General features: G+C 38.7%; 1 protein-coding gene across 2 annotated transcripts in view; it reads right to left on the minus strand.

The window, feature by feature from the left end:
• Positions 1–2,824: 2,824 nt before the first annotated feature.
• CA8 (carbonic anhydrase 8) overlaps positions 2,825–19,868 on the minus strand; it is a 90,063-nt gene continuing 73,019 nt past the window's right edge. For both annotated transcript variants that reach the window (XM_045049682.1, XM_023248778.2), the window contains one exon: positions 2,825–3,990. The gene's annotated coding sequence lies outside the window, so the exon portion shown is untranslated. The remainder of the gene's footprint in view (positions 3,991–19,868) is intronic.

Genomic DNA, 19,868 nt, shown 5'->3' on the forward strand with positions numbered 1-19,868 from the left:
GAGAAATATAAAGGTTGTGTTTCTGGTCTCACTGTAATCAAGTTAATATAAATCTGAAGTACATTCTACTGAATTAACATGAATATGGTAAGCTCTAGGGCAGCCATTAAGAAAATAAAGTGCAAAGAAAGTGAAAGGAAAAAATAAAAGCAATTGAAATAGTACAGTGGAAAACATTCACCTAATGCAAAAGAAAGCAATAAAGGAGGGATAGAGAACAACAACCAAAAAGACATGAGACATGTAGAAAACAAAAAGTAAAATGGCAGGCATAAATCCAACTATATCAACAATAACACTAAATGTGAATGGGTTAAACAACGCAATCAAAAGTCAGAGACATTGTCAGGCTGGATGAAAAAATAAGATCCAACTTTAAGCTGTCTACAGGAGACACACTTTAGATTCAAACCTACAAATAGACTGAGAGGGAATGGAAAATACAGATCATGAAAACAGCAACTATAAGAAAGCTGAAATAGCTATACTAATATCTTAAAAGGTACTTTTTTAAAGCAAAAGTGTTCCTAGAGATAAAGAAGGGCATTTTATTATAATAAAAGGAGGGGCACCTGGGTGGCTCAGTCAGTTGAGCATCCAACTCTTGATTTTGGCTCAGGTCATGATCTCACGATTCATGAGATCAAGCCCCACATCTGTGCTGCCAGGACAGAGCCTGCTTGGGATTCTCTCACTCTCTCTCTCTCTCTCTCTCTCTCTCTCTCTCTCTCTCTGCCCCCCCCCACTCATGCTCTATCTCTCTCTAAAATAAACTTTAAAAGTAATAATGATAATAATAAAAGGATAACTCCTCAAGAAAGACATGAAGATTGTAAGCATATATATGCACCTAATAATAGAGCCCAAAATACCTAAAGAAAAAGCTGACAGAAATGAAAAGAGAAATAGATAAGTCAATAATAAAACAGCCATCAATATCCTATTTTCAATAATAGAAATAGAAAGATCAACAAAATAGAATACTTAACACTATAAGCCAACTAGACCTAACAGACATCTATAGAACACAACAACAAGAGCAGAATACACATTCTTCTCAAGTGCACATAGAACACGCCAGGATAAACCATGTGCTAGGCTATAAAACAAGCCTCAACAGTTTTAAAAGGACTGAAAACATGCAGAGTAAGTTCTCTGACCACAATAGAGGGAAATTAAAAATCAGTGACAGAAGTCTGGAAATTCATCAATATGTGGGAATTAACCAACACACACCTAAATCATCATTAAGTCAAAGAAGAAATCACAAGGCAAATTAGAACATACTTAGAAATAGAAGAAAGCAAAAATACAGCAAAAAAAAAAAACCAACTTGTAAGATTCAGCAAAAAGCAATGCTTAGAAAAATTTTATAAATGTAAATGGCTTTATTTTAAAAATAACCTCTCAAACCAATAACTAATCTTCCACCATAAGATACTAGAAAAATCACAAACCAAACCCAAAGCAGGCAGAAGGAAGGAAATAATATGGAGAACTTCACAAAATATGTTATAGAAACATAGAGAAAACCAACAAAATCAAATGTTCTCTGAGAAGAGCAACAATATTGGCAAGCCTCTAGCTTGAATGAGCAACAAATACAGACTCAAATTATCTTAATTGACAAACCTTCTGAGAATAATATTACTTTACACACCATCAGGTACATTAATTACCATGAATCAGAGGCGCTTTTGAATGTGTGAGATAGGTGAAAAAAGCACCTGTTTGTTGCCTTTTTTTCCTGTTAGATAAACAAACCCACCCTAAATTACATTTCAAGATCCATGAAATGTGTCATTTATCCTGTTAACCACTCCTCCACACACACACTTTTGCCTTGGGAAGTTCCTTCCTCAATTTCAGGGTCCACTATGTATCTTTTACTTTTCTTTCCCAGGACACCATCAAACAGGATCGACTGCAGGTCAGTTGTTTGCACTTTGGTTGATGTACAAATGGCCCTTTGAAATTCAGTCCTACGTAAGCATCCCTATCACCAGCATTCATATTCTGAGTCTGAGGTACCTAAATGTGGAAAGAAGGGGTTTTCCAGATCAAAGATGAGAAAGCCCCCACACAACCACATCAATGGACCCCACAAGCTGAATCAAGTAGTTCATTTCAGTCTTTTGACTCAAAAAATGTATGGTAAGTAAATTTGGTTGCTTCCATTAAAAAAAAAAATTGGAGGGGAAATATAATCAACTAGATATGACCCTAAAGGACACGTGAACTATTTTTTTGTTATGTCTATTTTGTTTTTTTCAGGGAGAGATGGTTGTGGAGATTGCAAGGAGCACTGGACGTTAAGTCCAAGAACACACCCTGGATGTTCACTCACCAACTGTGTCGGGAGCAAAGAGGCTGGGCGCCTGCACCCAGTTTTGTTCCAGGGCCTGAACACAGGCTCTACCCAAAGAACACCAAGGTGCCTTCTGAATCCACAAGAAAATGAAATCTTCAGATGTCGTCTCTGGATGTCAAGTACAATGAGGCTATACTTACAACCAATGTTCGGTGTGTGTGGCATGTTTGCGTCTAGGAGATATTAAGTCTTTAAATACGGGACAGTTTTGTAACCATTTCTTCATTATTTTTGCATACAAGAAACAACAGAAAGGAAGACTCCCAGGGCTTGTCTCCACTTCTCAGAGGCTCTGCCTGCCGCTGCCCTGCTGCGGTTCTGGTCTAAGGACAGACCCTGACCCTTTGCAAGCCCAAGGCTTTTCCTCACTCTGCTGCCATGCCAGTCCTTCCTCTCCCTGCCCACGGGTCCACCACAGTCCTTCTTTGCTGCCATTTTCAGGGATACTCCGCGTGATTTTTATTTGTATTTAATGTTTTCAGTACTACAGCCTCTATCCAACACACCTAAAATCTCACGACACACACTTATTGCACCTGTAGGATTTCCAACTTTTGGCATCACAAAATCCCTCCAAATTGGGATTATGAAGTCTTCGGTTTTACAACAGTAATTATAACAACAGATAACATTTATTAAGTACTTGCTTTGTGCCAGGCACTCTACTGCTTTACAAAATTATCTCATTCTGTCACATCTAACTGCATCTAAGCATATGCTTACATTTACCAGTAGCGCTTCAAATTAATTAAAATAAAGATATTATTGATCATCTTGGAAAGCAATGGCTCAATATACTAAAGTCCATAGAATAAAATACCTTAAGGTCTTACGAAACGTACAACACTAAATTACTATAGGATACTATTAAATTTACACTTCTATCGTGGAAAATAAAGCTATTCCTGGTATGTTGTACCCACTTACGTTTTACCCTATTTTTATGCCTTTCTCAAACTCCTAGAAACGAGAGCTTCTAATATGTCAAATAAATACAATTAGATTCATACATTCAATTCGATCCTTTGAGAAATATATAAAGCAATTTTGTTCTTGCATTAACTCCCAAATTGTTTTGCATAATAACCAGCCTGACATTAATTGTGCTATGAGGGCTGAAAACAACATGAGATAGGACTTTTACTAATCCTTCACATTCCATTTTCAAGCCGTGTGCTGTTCCTGATCAAAACTCTTATTTATTATCAAGAATTGCATTATTCTCCGAATGACGGAATTTTCTCTCGGAGACAGGAAATGAAGGATTGCTAACACCGGGAATGTATTTTTCCTGTCTCGGTATTAATACATGATATATATTCATATTAATAACAACTCTGAAAACTAGTTTCATTTCTTCTACACATAAGCAATCAACAGTATGTGCAAAAATATGAATACTAGCAGCAGTGACGTGGGGATACAACACTGGGTTTCTTCGGAATGTACAGCCATTTCTAATATTTCATTAGAGCACGTGTATAGGCAACTGTCACAGATGTCCATCAAAGCTGGATTAGATGAAGACAAACAATGCAGGCTTTGAGGATAAACTGAAGGTGCGGCTCAAAAGTTTCCGTTTCTCATCCAAGGGCACTATAGGATCATTGTCTTCCTCCCTGAGGCAAAAAGAACGAATCAATTATGTTACTGACATCCCTCCACGGCAGACTAAGACGTCTGTTTCACAGTCCAACAAGAGACAGTGCACGCTAAGATTTCACAAGAAAACGTGGAAATTTCAATGATCTCTTCCTGCTCAAGTCTGTCGTGTCTGCGGTTTTCCCATAAAGTCTACCATCCTTTTATTTCTGTGAAAGGACCGATGAATGCAAAATTGCACAGAAATAAAGTTGTTGTTTTTGTTTTTTTTTAAATTTTTTTTCAACTTTTTTTTTAATTTATTTTGGGGACAGAGAGAGACAGAGCATGAACTGGGGAGGGGCAGAGAGAGAGGGAGACACAGAATCGGAAACAGGCTCCAGGCTCCGAGCCATCAGCCCAGAGCCTGACGCGGGGCTTGAACTCACGGACCGCGAGATCGTGACCTGGCTGAAGTCGGACGTTTAACCGACTGTGCCACCCAGGCGCCCCAAAGTTGTTGTTTTTTTAATGTTTGTTACTGAGAGACAGAGAGAGGCAGAGCATGAGCAGCAGAGGGGCAGAGAGAGAGGGAGACACAGAATCAGAGGCAGGTTCCAGGCTCTGAGCTGCGCACAGAGCCCGACGCGGGGCTCGAACTCACAAACCGCGAAATCAAGACCTGAGCCGAAGTCGGTCACTTAACCGACTGAGACACTCAGGCGCCCCAGAGATAAATCTTTTGAATCGAAATAAATGCTTGACCTGCTAAACAACAAATTTACGTATCATGCTTAATAAGAAAATTAAGCTTTAAGGCATTGTCATTAATTTCTTATATAACAATCACAGACGGTAACTGCTTGAGCATGAAGACTACTTCTTCCCAGTCTCCAAGTAACTTTGTGACTCAATTCTATTAAATGGATAAATAATAAACATAAAATAATACATGAAACAACAGTCCTTTTTGGGATAATGAATTTCCCATTTAGGAAAACATTCAGCTAAGATTTTCTTTTCAGTGACGTCTACGCACATTCCCAGTGATGGGAGTGGCCAACTGTCATACAGTTCCTGTGGGTTAACAGGTCCAGCATTTTGGACAATAAATGCCTATTAAAATTCAGAGGCATATACTTTTTTTTAAGTTTATTTATTATTTTTTAAAATATAATTTATTGTCAAGTGGGCTAACATACAGTATACACAGTGTGCTCACGGGTAGATTCCCATGACTCATTGCTTCCATACAACACCCAGTGCTCATCCCAGCAAGTGCCCTCCCTCAATGCCCATCACCCATTTTCCCCTCTCCCCTGCCCTGCCCCCATCCACCTTCAGTTTGTTCTCCATATTTAAGAGTCTTTTATGGTTTGCCTCCCTCCGTTTGTAACTACTTTTTTCCTCTTGCCTTCCCCCATGGTCTTCTGTTAAGTTTCTCAAGTTCCACACATGAGTGAAAACATGGTATCTGTCTTTCTCTGCCTGACTTATTTCACTTAGCATAATACTCTCCAGCTCCATCCACGTTGCTACAAATGGCCAGATTTCATTCTTCCTCATTGCCAAGGAGGATTCCATTGTACACATAAACCACATCTTCTTCATCCATTCATCAGTTGATGGACATTTAGGCTCTTTCCACGATTTGGCTATTGTTGAAAGCGCTGCTATAAACATTGGGGTACATGTGCCCCTATGAATCAGCATACGTTTATTTCTTTTTGAGAGAGAGAGCAGGGGGCGGGGCAGAGAGAGAAGGAGACAGAGAATCCTAGGAAGGCTCCATGCTATCAGTGCAGAGCCAGACCTGGGGCTCAAATTCATGAACCATGAGATCATGACCTGAGCCGAAACCGAGAGTCAGATGCTTAACCAACTGAGCCACCCACGTGCCCCCAGATGTGTATACTTTTTGAGCTGCAATTATATTCCTAGGAGCTTATTGTACAGATACAACCACTCAATCAAAGATTTTATGTGTAAGGATATTCACTGCAGCGAAATAATGGAAACAAGTGACTTCCTTCCTTAATAAAGAATGACACAATAGAGCACTTTAAACATGTCCACATATGAGATGTGTGCATGGATGTGTTGTACATACATACATACATGTGTCTGTCCATGTCTGCATATAGACATATAAATACTATTTCTGGAACAATTTATTAGGAAATATTTGTAATGCTGGGGTATATTTTTCCAAACTACATTTCAAAGAAGATAGTCTAATCAAATCTTTAAGATCCCAGATAGAACTTCAAAGGTAAAATAGGACTTTGTGTATATATGTGATAATTATAACTCAGTAAATTGTAAGTCAAAGTAACACACGAAACTGATGACTGCAATTCTGAAGCCACAGCATTTCGGAGCGAAAAGGAGCCTAAAGGTCATGATGTATACATTTTCTGCCAAAGTAAAATAACCTAGAGTCCCCCATTTCCTAAAATGTGTTCCACATAACTAAAAATCACTTGGAAAAATGAATCCATGTTCCAAAAAACTGTAGAAACTCTGGTTAAATACAGTAATACATGGTTCTTCTATACAAAACCACCTCAAAGTCTCTAACACACTGATGTGCACTGTAAATCTCCAAAAGGAGGTAATTGTGTCCAGGAGTCTCTAAATTTGTAGACAATCAGCTTGTGACTTAAACACCTTAGTGGGTATCTTAATGGCTGCATAGAACACGTTTGGAAAAGGCTAGTCCACAAGACAAACATATCCCAAGCTTATGAAAATAATGAAATTTCATTTTAAGAATATATGAAACAATTCTTAAAATTAAACTACCATGGTCCAAAACATCAATTAAAAAAGATAGTTAAAGTAAATATGCAGTCTCCCCAATCATACAAATTTACATCTTAACCCAAAGCATTTGAACACTTGAACATATATCCAAAGGGCAACGGAAGCACATGCTCATTGGTGTCTTATGCATTTTGAAGCTCTAAGGGTCTGACATAAATGGTTCTCAATAGATGCCAAGTGAATTCTAGTCTACCAGAGTGTGGACCCTCCTGGTGAATTTAGGCACTCGCTCTGCTAAAATCTCCCTCAAGGAGCAACTAAAGATACCCCATGTTTACAGAGCTTTCTCTCCTCTACAAGGCACATTGAGAATGATCTTTGTATTAGCTCCCCTCCGCCCCTGCCCCCCCAACCTCCAAAGATAGATGCTTGATCTTGTTCACTGCAGATACCAGGTTATCTGGGAAAATATTTCAATTGATCACAATCTGGGGTATGGATTTGGAATCAGGGAGACTGATTCAGATCCCAGCTCTGCCATCAACTTGTTGTGAGATTTCAGGCAACCCACTTGCCCTTTCTGGGCTTCAGATAACAATAGCTACCTTCATAGCATTGTGTGAGAATCCAGCAGGACAACAGATAAAATGTGACAACAGGGAGTCCTGGGTACATAACTGAGCTACCAGTGAGGATTTCAGTTGATTTAACAGACATCTCTCTCACTAACTGAAAATTGAACCACACTATGGCCTACTATTTTCCATCGCATGTGTTCAGTTTACTTTTCAGAATTTCAGAGAAGTTTTCATGGGATGAAATTATACTTGATCTCATCGGCGCTGTGTTCCCAAGGTCCAGAGCAGTATCTGGCCCACAGCAAATTCTCCAAGAAAATGCAAGTGTGTGTGTGTACACATACACAAAAAGTTAACAAAATGACAGTGGCAACTTTAATTTTTGAAAATTTGTATCAAAATGACACACTCACATAAAGAGTTAAATAGTTCTAAAAGGTTTCTTATGAAAACTATCAGTCCTGTCTCTTATGCCACCCACTTCCTCAACTCTTTCAGCCGATTATTATACTAACACCACACGGCTATAGTGTGATGGCATTACTCCTTTTCGATTGTTAGTATTGTCTGTTTGACTCTCCCCACCAAGAAAGAAAATGCGACCCTCCTTCCTCCTGTGAGACATCCAACCCCCACGCCCCCCCCCCACCACATCACCCACGTGCATACACACCTTTCCCTCACTCCGTGCTTCTAATACGGTTATACATTTTGGCTGGATCAGTTTCTATTCTATTATTTCTATTACTGTGAGAATGTAAATCTTATTCAGAGCTGAATTATGTGCATTAGCGTATCAATTTTTTTCCTGCACAATTTTTTTTCCTGTGGAGTGAATAATTACATTGGTTTTTTCCCACCTTAGTTTTCTATGTACTCAATCCAAAACTACCTCCCAATTGTCTGACTCCCCAGAAGTTAAAAGACATATCCTGCAGTCTATCCATTTCATCTTTCTGGGAAAAGCTCTAGAATGTTCTCATCTGCTCACATCTGGACTCTTAACCTCTACCCTTACACCCTCACTTCACAATCATTCTGGGCATCTCCTTTGTCATAATCTGTTTTCTTGGCTTAGTCCATTTTGGTGAAGCACATCTTCTAGTAGCTTCCTAGGAAATAATTTTCAATAACTGTGATATTTAAAAATGACTACTTGTAGTTTGGGGAAAAAATTCTAGCTGTAATTTTCTCTCAGAATTCATGCTTGACTTTTAGCTTCCTGTGTTGCTATTTAGAAGTCTGACATTCAAGAGGCTCCTGGGTGGCTCAGTCAGTTAAGTATCTGACTCTTGGTTTCAGCTCAGGTCATGATCTCGCAGTTCATAGGTTCAAGCCCCACATCAGGCTCTGCGCTGACAGCAATGAACCCGCTTGGGATTCTCTCTCCCTGTCTCTCTCTTTCTCTCTCTCTCTTCCCCTTCCCTGGTTTAGCTCTCTAAATAAATAAATTTTAAAAATTAAAAAAAAAGAAATCTGATGTTCAAATTCCAGGTTCTTTGATTTTGAATTTTTTTCTCTCCCTCTCTCTCTCAAAATAAATAAATAAACTTAAAATAAGTTAAAAAAAAGAAGTCTGATGTTCAAATTCCAGGTTCTTGGATTTCGAATTTTTTTCTTCCTGTAATTCCTCCCTCAGTGTCCAGAAATGATAGTGCCTTGCTAGTGGGTGTATTTTGATCAAGCGTGCTGGAAATTCAATGGGTCCTTTCAAACTGCAAATTTATACCCAGGAGTCCTGAGAAAATGCTTAAATGGTTTTGTTACTGCTTCCTCTCCTCCATTTTCTCTGTTCTCTAACTTTGCCGATTATTTGAATACTGGACCTCCTAGACTGGTTCTCCAATTTTCTTATTTTTAGATCTCCTTTTTTTTTTTTTTTTGCTCTACTTTCTAAGAAATTTCAGTTCTGCCTTCTGACTCTACTATAAAAGTTTTCATTTCTGCTATTATGTGTTCAATTTCCAAAAGCTTTGTAGAATATTCCTTTTCTTCCTAGCATCCAATTCCAGTTCATGGTGGCAATGTCCTCCCTTACCTCTCTGAAAACGTGAATGATCACTTTTTTGAACTTTTTCTTTTCCTAAGTATTTATTTCTTATACCTTACCTTCTTCGGTTTCTTCTGGGCCCTTCTGTATTACAGACTTTCTTCAAATATCCTTAGCAGCCCTATCTAAGAATGGGAACAACCACTGTAAGAAAACCTGGGTGAAGGCTCCGTGCGCACAGCAGGCACTTACTTCTCCGTCCTGCCTTCACCACAGAGTGAACCGGCTGGGCCATTTAATTGAAAAAGTCCCTGGGGTTGCTCAGACTCTCCAGAAAGACCCTGCCAGCCAGCCCCCTGCCTAGAGAGTAGAGGCCTTTCTGCCAGTGTTCTGGAGGCCAAGAGGGGGAGGAGGGAAGATAAACAGGATGGTGTGATTTAATAATCCTATTTTTCAGTGAGGTGTCCTGACACCCAGTGCACCCATGTCCCCTAACAGACTCTCTCGTCAGCTGCTAACCACTGCAGATGACTTTAGCTCCCTCTCACTCCACCTTCTAGAGATGATCTGTTGCCTCCAATTCCTGAGACTTTGAGAGATTCCGTCACGTAAACAGGTTTGTTCCTCACATCTGCTAAATCTGTTACCTCACAACCATCTGCTTCCAGCTTCTAAAATATTTTTGCTGCTGTCTCTTTTGTTTTCTCTATCCTTGCAGGTTTGGGCACTTCAAATAAAATCTTTCCTGTTATGCTAACGCAATTTGTGGTGGAACCAAAATTAATTGCCTGTGTTCCATGGATTATCATTATTTGACACAAAAGTTCTTTTTTTTTTTTTTTTAATTTTTTTTTTCAACATTTATTTATTTTTGGGACAGAGAGAGACAGAGCGTGAACAGGGGAGGGGCAGAGAGAGAGGGAGACACAGAATCGGAAACAGGCTCCAGGCTCCGAGCCATCAGCCCAGAGCCCGACGCGGGGCTCAAACTCACGGACCGCGAGATCGTGACCTGGCTGAAGTCGGACGCTTAACCGACTGCGCCACCCAGGCGCCCACAAAAGTTCTTTTTCACACATTTGTGTATTTTCTAAAGTTTCTACCGTAACTATACTACTTGCTAATCAGAATAGAAATTTACTCAGTAAAACCATCTACAGAAATGGTACTGTCAATATATAAAGGTGGTCAGCTGGGCTTGCCCCCCTTTGGGCCCTCCTCCAAATACCCACTTATGGATATATAAATAATGAGAAAGCTTAACTCTAAAAAAACAATGTTCTATTATACGATGATCACTATTCATAGTGAGACCCTCAAGTATGGCCACAGCCTAACAAGTCTTCTAAATCATCTGCTATTTCAGTATAATTGTAACAGATGCTATCTTTCCTGTGACTATTTCTGAACTTCAAATGACCTATGAAGAGACCCTAGGGAATGAGTGCATATCGAATCACTCCTGGGAGAATTTCCTGAAAAGACCTCAAAAGTAAACCAGCATGCAAAATTAAAAAATAATAACAAATAATAAAATAATAAAAGGCACGCGTGCACACGTGTCCTGCTTTTGAGGCCACTGCAGGCCCCAGGGCTGACCTGAGTTCTAGTGAGTCTGGCTCAGCTCATTGGTAACCCATTAATGTTTCCCTCTATAAGAGAATTCGGTGTAAAATCTCCAAAATAAGAGTCTTTCAAGAAATAGGGATATGATAGACATGAGTATTCTCTCTTTCCGAGTGGTCGTTTTGTCCTGTTCACTAGAAACACACTTTCTCAGGGCATTTTTCACATACTGCTTTAATCTGGAGTTAGCCGTGCTCCTGATTTACTCCCAACACTAGGCTGTAAGCCCTCTTGGACAAAGTCTATGTCTGATTATGTTTACATTTTCACACAGCCCCTAGAATACCACCACACACAAAACAGAAGGCTAACATTAAATGTTCTCCCATTACAAGCAAGGGCACATGACCAGCTTCCCCCCCCCCCCCACCCAACATACCCACTGACCACAGCATCAGGTCAAGGAAGGAAAATAAAGAAAGGAGGAAGAGAAAGGAAGAGGTCAGGCATGCCCAGTGCATTCGAAGATTCAAAGAAAAAACAGTGAGGAAAATGCCACTGTATGTGGAAAAAGAAATCAAAACATATCAGAAGTCAGAAAGGGGTACCAGATTATTTCATATTATTCTGAAAGTACTACACGGTGCCATAAGTATTGAAATTAGAAAGGAGAAGATTATTAAATTGTCATTATTTACACATGTGATCATGGTCTATTTAGAAAATTCAAAATAATCAGCTAAAATGTTACTGGAAACTATGCAAAAGGTTAGTTAAGAAAGCCAAGGACAATTATTCGTTCAATGAAGAAATATTAACCAATAGAAAAATATAATGGAAAATGACACTGATCAAAATCGATAATGACAGCAATAACAATAACAACAGTAATAGCTCACATGTGTGGAATGTTAATCCTCTGCAAAGCACCATGCTGTGCATTTTACTTTATTTCACTTCACCCTCACATCTCTATGAGGTATTACTCTTAGTACCTTTACTTCATAGAGGAGGAAACCGAGGCTGAAAGAATTTCAATAATCCGCCCAAGCTGTAGAACCAACTGGAGGTGCTATGCTCCTCATCGAGCCACACCCAAGGCTGACTTCAGAGCCCAAACGCACATCCTGTAGTAAATCTATGAAGAACGTAAAAACTTTAAGAAGCACCAACCCATGCATTATTCCTTGATCCAGATTTGATACTGGAAAGATACCAATTCTCCTTAATGTACTCTATACATTCAATGCAACCCAAATGTAATACTCTAGCAAGATTCTTTTTTCCTTTTCTCAAACTCTCTTTTTCCTACTTTCTTTTCTTTTACTCTCTATTTCAATCCTCCCGATAAGATGATCCTATAGTTTATCTGGAAAAATTAAGCACGCGAAAATCTCCAGGAGAATTCTGCAGAAGGGACTAGTGAGGGATCTTGTCCTACCAAACACTGAAACAGACACAAGCATGTGGGAGACGCTCAGGATAGGCAGACTGGTGCAACAGGTGAGGGCCTTCAGGAATAGAACCAAGTAGCCACGGACTGAAAATGGTGTATCATAGTGTTGCCCTGTTCAGTCAGATGGGCAAGGATGAAAAACCTGAAAACAGTTAATGTTGGTCAAGGTGAGGAGAACTGTAGTTACTGGTTAATGGAAGCATAAATGGAAGAGTAATTTGTATATACGTGCACTTAATTCCAACTCTCTGACCCTGTCATCTCATCACTAAGAATGTTTTAAGGAAATAGATGCACAAGTCAACCATTTTGATTACAGCAAATTACTACAAGTAACCTAAATGTATAATAATAGAGGATGTATAATAACATACAATGCATAATAATAATGTCCTCAAAATCCGGGGACATACTTACAGGTAACTTATTTAGAAGTAATCATGTAAGGGGTGCCTGGGTGGCTCAGTTGGTGAAGCGTCCGACTTAGGCTCAGGTCATGATCTCGAGGTGAGTTCAAGCCCCACATCAGGCTCTGTGCGGACAGACTGGAGCCTGAAGCCTGCTTCAGATTCTGTGTCTCCCTCTCTGCCCCTCCCCCCACTCGTGCTCTGTCTCTCTCCCTCTCAAAAATAAATTAAAAAAAGTTTTAAAAAATTTAAAAATAATCATTTAGGGGGCACCTGGGTAGTTAAGTCATTGAAGCGTCTGACTCTTGGTTTTGGCTCAGGTCATGATCTCACAGTTTTTGAGTTCGAGCCACGCATCGGGCTCCACCCTGACAGTGTGGAGCCTGCTTAGGATTCTCTCTTTCCCTTTCTCTCTAGCCTTCCCTGCTCGCTCACTCTCTCTGTCAAGATAAATAAATTTAAAAATATTAAAATAAAAAAATCATTTTAAAGTATGGAATGTATCTAAAGTATGGAATGTATCTATTTAAGGACATAAAAAGATATATATTATCAAAAAGATAGAAAAATAGCCTGGGGCACCTGGCTGGCTCAAGTGGTACAGCATGAGACTCTTGATCTCAGGGTTGTGAGTTCAAGCCCCACACTGTATGTAAAGCTCCATTGTATGTAAAAACAAAACAAAACAAAAAAAAAACAAGAGTAAAAAAAAAAAAAAGAAAGAAACACAGATCCTATGGGGTGTCTGGTTGGCTCAGTCAGTAGAGCATGTGACTCTGGATCACAGGGTTGTAAGTTCCCACCCGATGTTGGGTGCAGACATGACTTAAAAATAAGAAAAAATGTAGAAAATCTTTAAAGAAATAAGAAAAATAAAAATAGCCTGACTATAATCCCATAAAGAACATTATATATCTACATATCCCACTGAAGATAAATGCATAGTGAGAGATCAAATGGACACAAATAAAAATAAAGCTAAGTATTCACTGGATACTTACATCATGGACCAAAAACACGTTAAGCACTTTGTATTCAATCTCCTTGTACCTTCACCATTACACTTAAGAACATCTTTTAAGTGACGAAGAAAATAACTTAGAGAAATTAGCAACTTTTTTCCAGATCACACAAATGATTAGTGGTGAAGTCAAAATGGAACCCAAGACATCCCCACTGTGCTATGGGGCCTCCGCGTTCAGCCCAGTGCTGGTGATGGCTGTCACTGACAGGAGGGTTTGGGACATCATCGCTTCTTCATTTCCCTCTATGGTGTTTCAATTTTCTGTCATGAACATGTATCATACTTAGAGACATGGGAACAAAGAACAAACAAACAAAAAAAAGAAATCAAAGGTGACTCCATAGGCAGATGGAGATGAACACATTTCAAGGAATTAAGGAGGAAAAAGATGAGGGAGAGATGGAAAGTATACTGAGTGATTTAAAAAAATGGCAGAAACACCTATAAAATAGTCAATCAATGATGCAAGCACACGTTGGTGAGACGGGGAAACTGAAGGGACCCCATGGAAAACTGCTTTTTTTGCTCTTTTTCCTGTTTTTATTCTTGCTGGGGCCTACACCCTTGCGTTCCACATGCCTCACAGAACAGGTAAATATATGTCCTCGTTGCAGAGAAGTCAATAATCTCTTTGGATTCTTCCAGCACGGTGGGTAACATCTAAGGAGTGACCAGGCAGGGTCGTCATGAATGTTTTCCAAGACCACTGAGTCACCGAGACCCCTGGCCCCAGGGCATACCTGACTTACGGAGGACACCTAAATACTTGTCTTTGTTCCCAGATGCCTGCCAAGCCACCTGCTCTGGACCACCATCCTCAATAAAAAGCCCAGTCCCAAGCAAGGATGAGGCTCACTCTCCCTCTCTTTTGCTTTTCGAGTCTCCCAGACACTCTATCTGCACTCTACGTCCTCAGTAAACTCGGCTCTCACTTCCTCTTGGCCTGAGTTTGATTTCCGCTCTGCACGAAGCCAAGGGCTATGTTGGCTGGTCCTGCAGGATCCACTCTAGGTCCGAGACCCCAGTGAGCCTGCATCATTAGCACATCCCTTAGGGAGGGTGTTTTAGCAATATGCTACCAGAAACGAAAACACGTGTGTCCCTTCCTCCCAGAAATCTCAGCCCCAGGAAATTATCCGAAAGACGTAAGGAGGCAAATATATACAAGGACTTCATAACTTTCTGCCCTTTGCTATTTGAAATGTGGCGCAGTGACAAGAGCTCGGAGTTTGCAGTTAAGCCTACCTGGGTCTGAACTCTTGTTCTGCACTTTACTGGCTGTGACCCTGAGCGAGTTAGTCAACCCCTCTTAGCCTCAGTTTATCTCTAAAATGACAATCAGAACACATGCCTCCCAGGATTGCTGTGGGAATTAAATGAGATACAATAGAGCACCATGTCTGAACTGTTAACAAAGCACTCCTTCTTCTTCTTCTCAGCATTCACTAATATGTAGAGCTTAGAATGAATACATAAACTTTAATAAGAACTCTAAAATAAATCATACAGCTTGGTAATTTCTACATTATTCTGCATCAGAGAATCATGAAACATTAAACTTAGCTTTTAAGACTGTTCAGTAGTAAACCTATGTTATGATACTTTGACACTTTCTCAATCTCAATTAGCAGTAAACCAATTAACAAAACTTTCCTACACTACAGTGAGTCACATTTTTCTTCCTTCTTCCCTAATCCCTGGTGTGTTGTAAGGGTGATTGAGTATCTAATTACTTCTTAATTGAATGCACATATTATACATTTTTCACTAGTTCAAGCTTAATGCCTTCAGTCCAGAAATCAGAGTCAATGAAATTAAGTTGAATTGGGATTTGGGCAACTATTATAATGAGAGAAGGTTTGTATTACGTCTAATTATAAGTAAATGTGGATTTTAGCATTATTTCCTATGGAAATATTTCAGGTACAGGAATGTGCCATAAATGACTAATTTAGATGATTAATAACATTGTTATTCTTATTTACAATCTTTTATTCCTCATTACAGTGATTTTATTGCTGGGACCCACTAAATATAATCATTCGTTAAAGAAAAGATACCATTAGAGAATCATTAGTTGTTCCAAAATCAGAACGAACATTCACATCTGTGAAAAACTAGATGAGTTTCTCTGCAGCATAAAAGCTACAGGAATTCTCACATGCTGCCAACAGAAGAAAAACATAAATCTTGGAATCTAATCAGTTACATTAATAAAAAACATTCATTTATGGTAAACCGTAAAAATATTACTATCAAAATGGCATTCCAAATTCAGTTAATACTTTACAGAGAGACTATTTCATGAGGTTTTTTTTTTTCATTTTTGCGTTACAGAAGAGTAAAACAAAGTCTGAAATGGATATTCTCCAAAAACAAAGGTTGGTTTGCTTGTTTCTAGATACAGGGAGCAACCATCTGAAATAACTGAGTTAAAGACCTCTCCAGGTAGACGACTAGATTAAGTAACTTTTTAAGGTCCAATTCAACACCATGCTTCCAAGATGTCCTAAAAAGATTTACTGTAGACAAGCCCAAAAGACCTTTATGAGTTTCTAACCACTGAAAGTACAACGAGAATTCAAAAATTTTGAAGGGAACTAAAAAAGCACTGTAATGGAAAAGAGAAGCCATCCAAAACCAATGTGGTTTTCTTGCTTTAACAATAAATTTGAGAATGTGTTAGCTACCTAGTGGCAAATTTCTTGATTGGAGAAACCCCCACATTATCTAACAAACATATATGTATTTCTTCCCAAGATATTGGGTATTGTCTAGATCATTTTAGCTTTGTATATTATCAAAACAAGTTTTATTTGGAATGTTTACTTAATTAAAACTGAAGTATCTCCCCAAATAAGACAAACCTATATTCATATACACACACCCCTAAGGTCTATGCGGTTAAAAAACACAACTTTTTATGGCACATTTTTATTAAAAATATTTTAAAATATATTGTCTCTCACCCTTTTGAGCATCACGTCAATATCTATCTTTCTCTTACGTGGTTTCTTCTCTAACTTATCCTTTTCCCCTTTTTGGGAGATGGCTTCTGTCCCTAATATAGAGGTCTGGGGTAGGTTTCTCCACGCTATCATGCCATAATTCTTTCCTCATCCTCCTGCCATTTCATTTTCATGCTGAGATTTCAGATTCCCTAGGTTTTGCTATATGTAAGCAATTTGCTATATATAATCATCAGGACCGTGACTATTACATAACGAAATGAAACTATTAAAAAGAGGACTTCAGTCATTCGGTCCTGTTTCCATATCCCCTTGATAACTGTCAACACCTAGCAATGTAGCGCTAGATCTAATTCAGATAAGTTTCCCAAGGCACATTTTCAAAAGACTCTGCACCTTAATAATAGATGCCAATAATAGAACCTTTCATTATGGATGGCGAGAACAAACTACAATACCACCCAACGCCAATGGCAGATGACGCCAATTTGTCACAGCATTCCCTCCCACTAGGCTCACAAGTGGATTCAGTCTCCTTTTCAACCAATCACAGCTGACACAGAAGTTTGAGGGCTCCACATTATCCAGGTCTTTGATCTTTACAAATCTTCCTTTAATAATCCTACGCAGAAGAGAGCGGAATGCTCTTGTGATGGTCTAGGTAAGGGATGAGGCTAACTTCACGGGGTGTGAGGTTGGGAAAGGGGACACAGAGATAGATTGGGGAGCTATCAGAAGGCAAATCTGCAGAACTGGATGATAAATTGGAAATGTGAGATGAGGTGAGGAAGAGAGGTGTCAGGTATAACAGGTTTCTAAGAAAACTGGAAGAGAGCCAGGTCTCTGGAGAAAGATCATAAATTCACTCTTGTGTATAGTGAGGTTAAGATGTCTTTGACATATCCGAAAGAAAAGTCATACAGACAGCTGGGCATTCAATTCTGGATTCAATTCAACTCTAGAACTTAATAGAGAGACCTGGTCTTGGACTATAAATGCATGGGTCATCTGCATTGGGTGGCCACAGAAACTGTAGGTCTAGGTAAGAGCATGCGTCACAGGCTGGACTGTGAGGACTCCCAACAGTAAGCGGCCTCCCTGAAGGTCCATTCGAGGGCTGAGCTTTTATGCTTCCCTCGTTCTGGGATGATTGCTTTCCTAAGTCTCTGTAAACTTCATCGTGAAAAAGAAAAACTCAAGAGAATGGACAGCAGATAAATGAGGAGAAAATTGAAATGAGAGCCTCTTTAAAAATACAGTTTTCTTAAGAAGTCTCAAAGTGGGAAAATGGAGTCAAAAAATGGATTTGGGGAAATTACCAAAAACGAGCACCCATGATGTAAAAGGCATAATAGAACATGTTTAGATAAGGTAACCTGGTCTCAGTAATTTTTCACTGGAAAATATATTCTCTAGATTTAAAATCATGAACCCCACCATCCTTAAGGTATCAGAATATAAGAATGTTCAACATACAAGTTGGCCCACGATTGCCAAATATTCTCTTATCTTTCCCCCAAACCCAATCTTGTTTTAATTCATGGGGGGGGGGGGGGAACAAAAATTAAATCATTCCCCAATTGTTATCCACAATAAATAAATAAATAAATAAATAAACAAACAAACAAACAAACAAAACATTTCTAAAACATAAAAAGAAGAAAAGGATAAATACGGAAGCAGGGATTATTTTCCTTGTTGAGTAATCTTGAAGAAATGCTGATATAGCTTTGATGTTTTTCATTCTTGGGTTAATAACAATTTTTATATCACATAATCAAAACATAATAGATAGGTTGAGCACCCTTGATATTTTGGCCTTTTCCTGAAATTATTTTGAAATCCTTTAGGAAATCCATTCCATTTTCAAGAAATTCTATATGATATAGTAAATAGAAAACAGCTATATCCAGCGAGTTTTTCATTTCTCACCCTAATGCTGTGCATCAAGTTAAATTATTAGAGTGAGGAAAAGTCCAAGTTCTATTGACTGAAAATATGGCTTTGAGCTTTCCATTTGTCCTAGAAGGATAATAGCTTTTACCTACTTGGTCATTCAGAGTTGACACTCTCCCTTCCCCACATAGCCCCTCCTTTCCTATAGTGCCTTATCCTTTTCCAACCTGTAACTCCTCTTAGGTTATAAAAGAGAACTGATATGAAACTGATGCTTGTGATAGCATTATTAAAGCTAAAAAGACAACATTATTAGTTGAAAAAGTATATGTGGGGAAGAGCTCAACACAGTTCAGGACAGCTTCAAAGACCCAGAAAGAAAAATGAGGGCAAGTCTGACAAAGGGATCATTCAAAGTCATTTGGTTAATAACCCCTCTTTTTTCTTCTTTTTTGTTTTACTTTTTTCCCTAATTGGAAGCATACTTATATTTTTTTCCCCATTTCAAGGGTGGGGGGTAGGAAACAATGTAAAGAGCCTTGTGGCACCGGTTTTACAGAAAATAAATAATATAATTAAGTACAGCTGCTGTAAACGTGTGCAGCTTAACAATATTTGAGTCACTGGGAAATAAGCAAGTCTTTGAATAGCCAGAAAAGCTTTAAATAATGGGCTAATGCTTTGTGAAACAAACAGGCAAATAATCATCTCATCAGAACATAAGTACCAGTACTGAGATACCAAGAACAAAAGTAAACTGTCTTTTTCCTGTCTTTGCACAGCTTTTACGAACTGTATACTATTTTGTGCACATGTGTTGTATGGATATTTCATACCAATGTTATTGTGAATGACTATAAAGCATTGACGATTTTCTTCTCTCTCTTTTTTTGCAATGGCTTTTCAACTTTGTAGCTATCTAACTGCATAACCTATAAAGAAATACTTATTTTGTATTTTTACCTTGTATAGATTTTTATATACGTATCAAATGAACAAATGCCAAATAAAAGGAGAATGGAAAAAAAAAAAGTAAACTGGACCCAAACTTTGGTCTTGTTTTTTGTTTGTTATTACACAGATATGGTTATCATACAGAAAATTCAATGGGTAAAGGATCATTTCATGTCCACTGGCTCCCAGAAACCTGAACTAGCACTGCAAAACTAAAGAATTTCCAGCACCTGGATGAGTTATAACCTAGTTCTTTAAACAAGTATAAAACCATAGTTCATACTTCTTAAATGGTAATATAAAAAGTCAC

Source organism: Felis catus, chromosome F2 (genome assembly GCF_018350175.1).
Source record: "Felis catus isolate Fca126 chromosome F2, F.catus_Fca126_mat1.0, whole genome shotgun sequence".
Taxonomy (NCBI): domain Eukaryota; kingdom Metazoa; phylum Chordata; class Mammalia; order Carnivora; family Felidae; genus Felis; species Felis catus.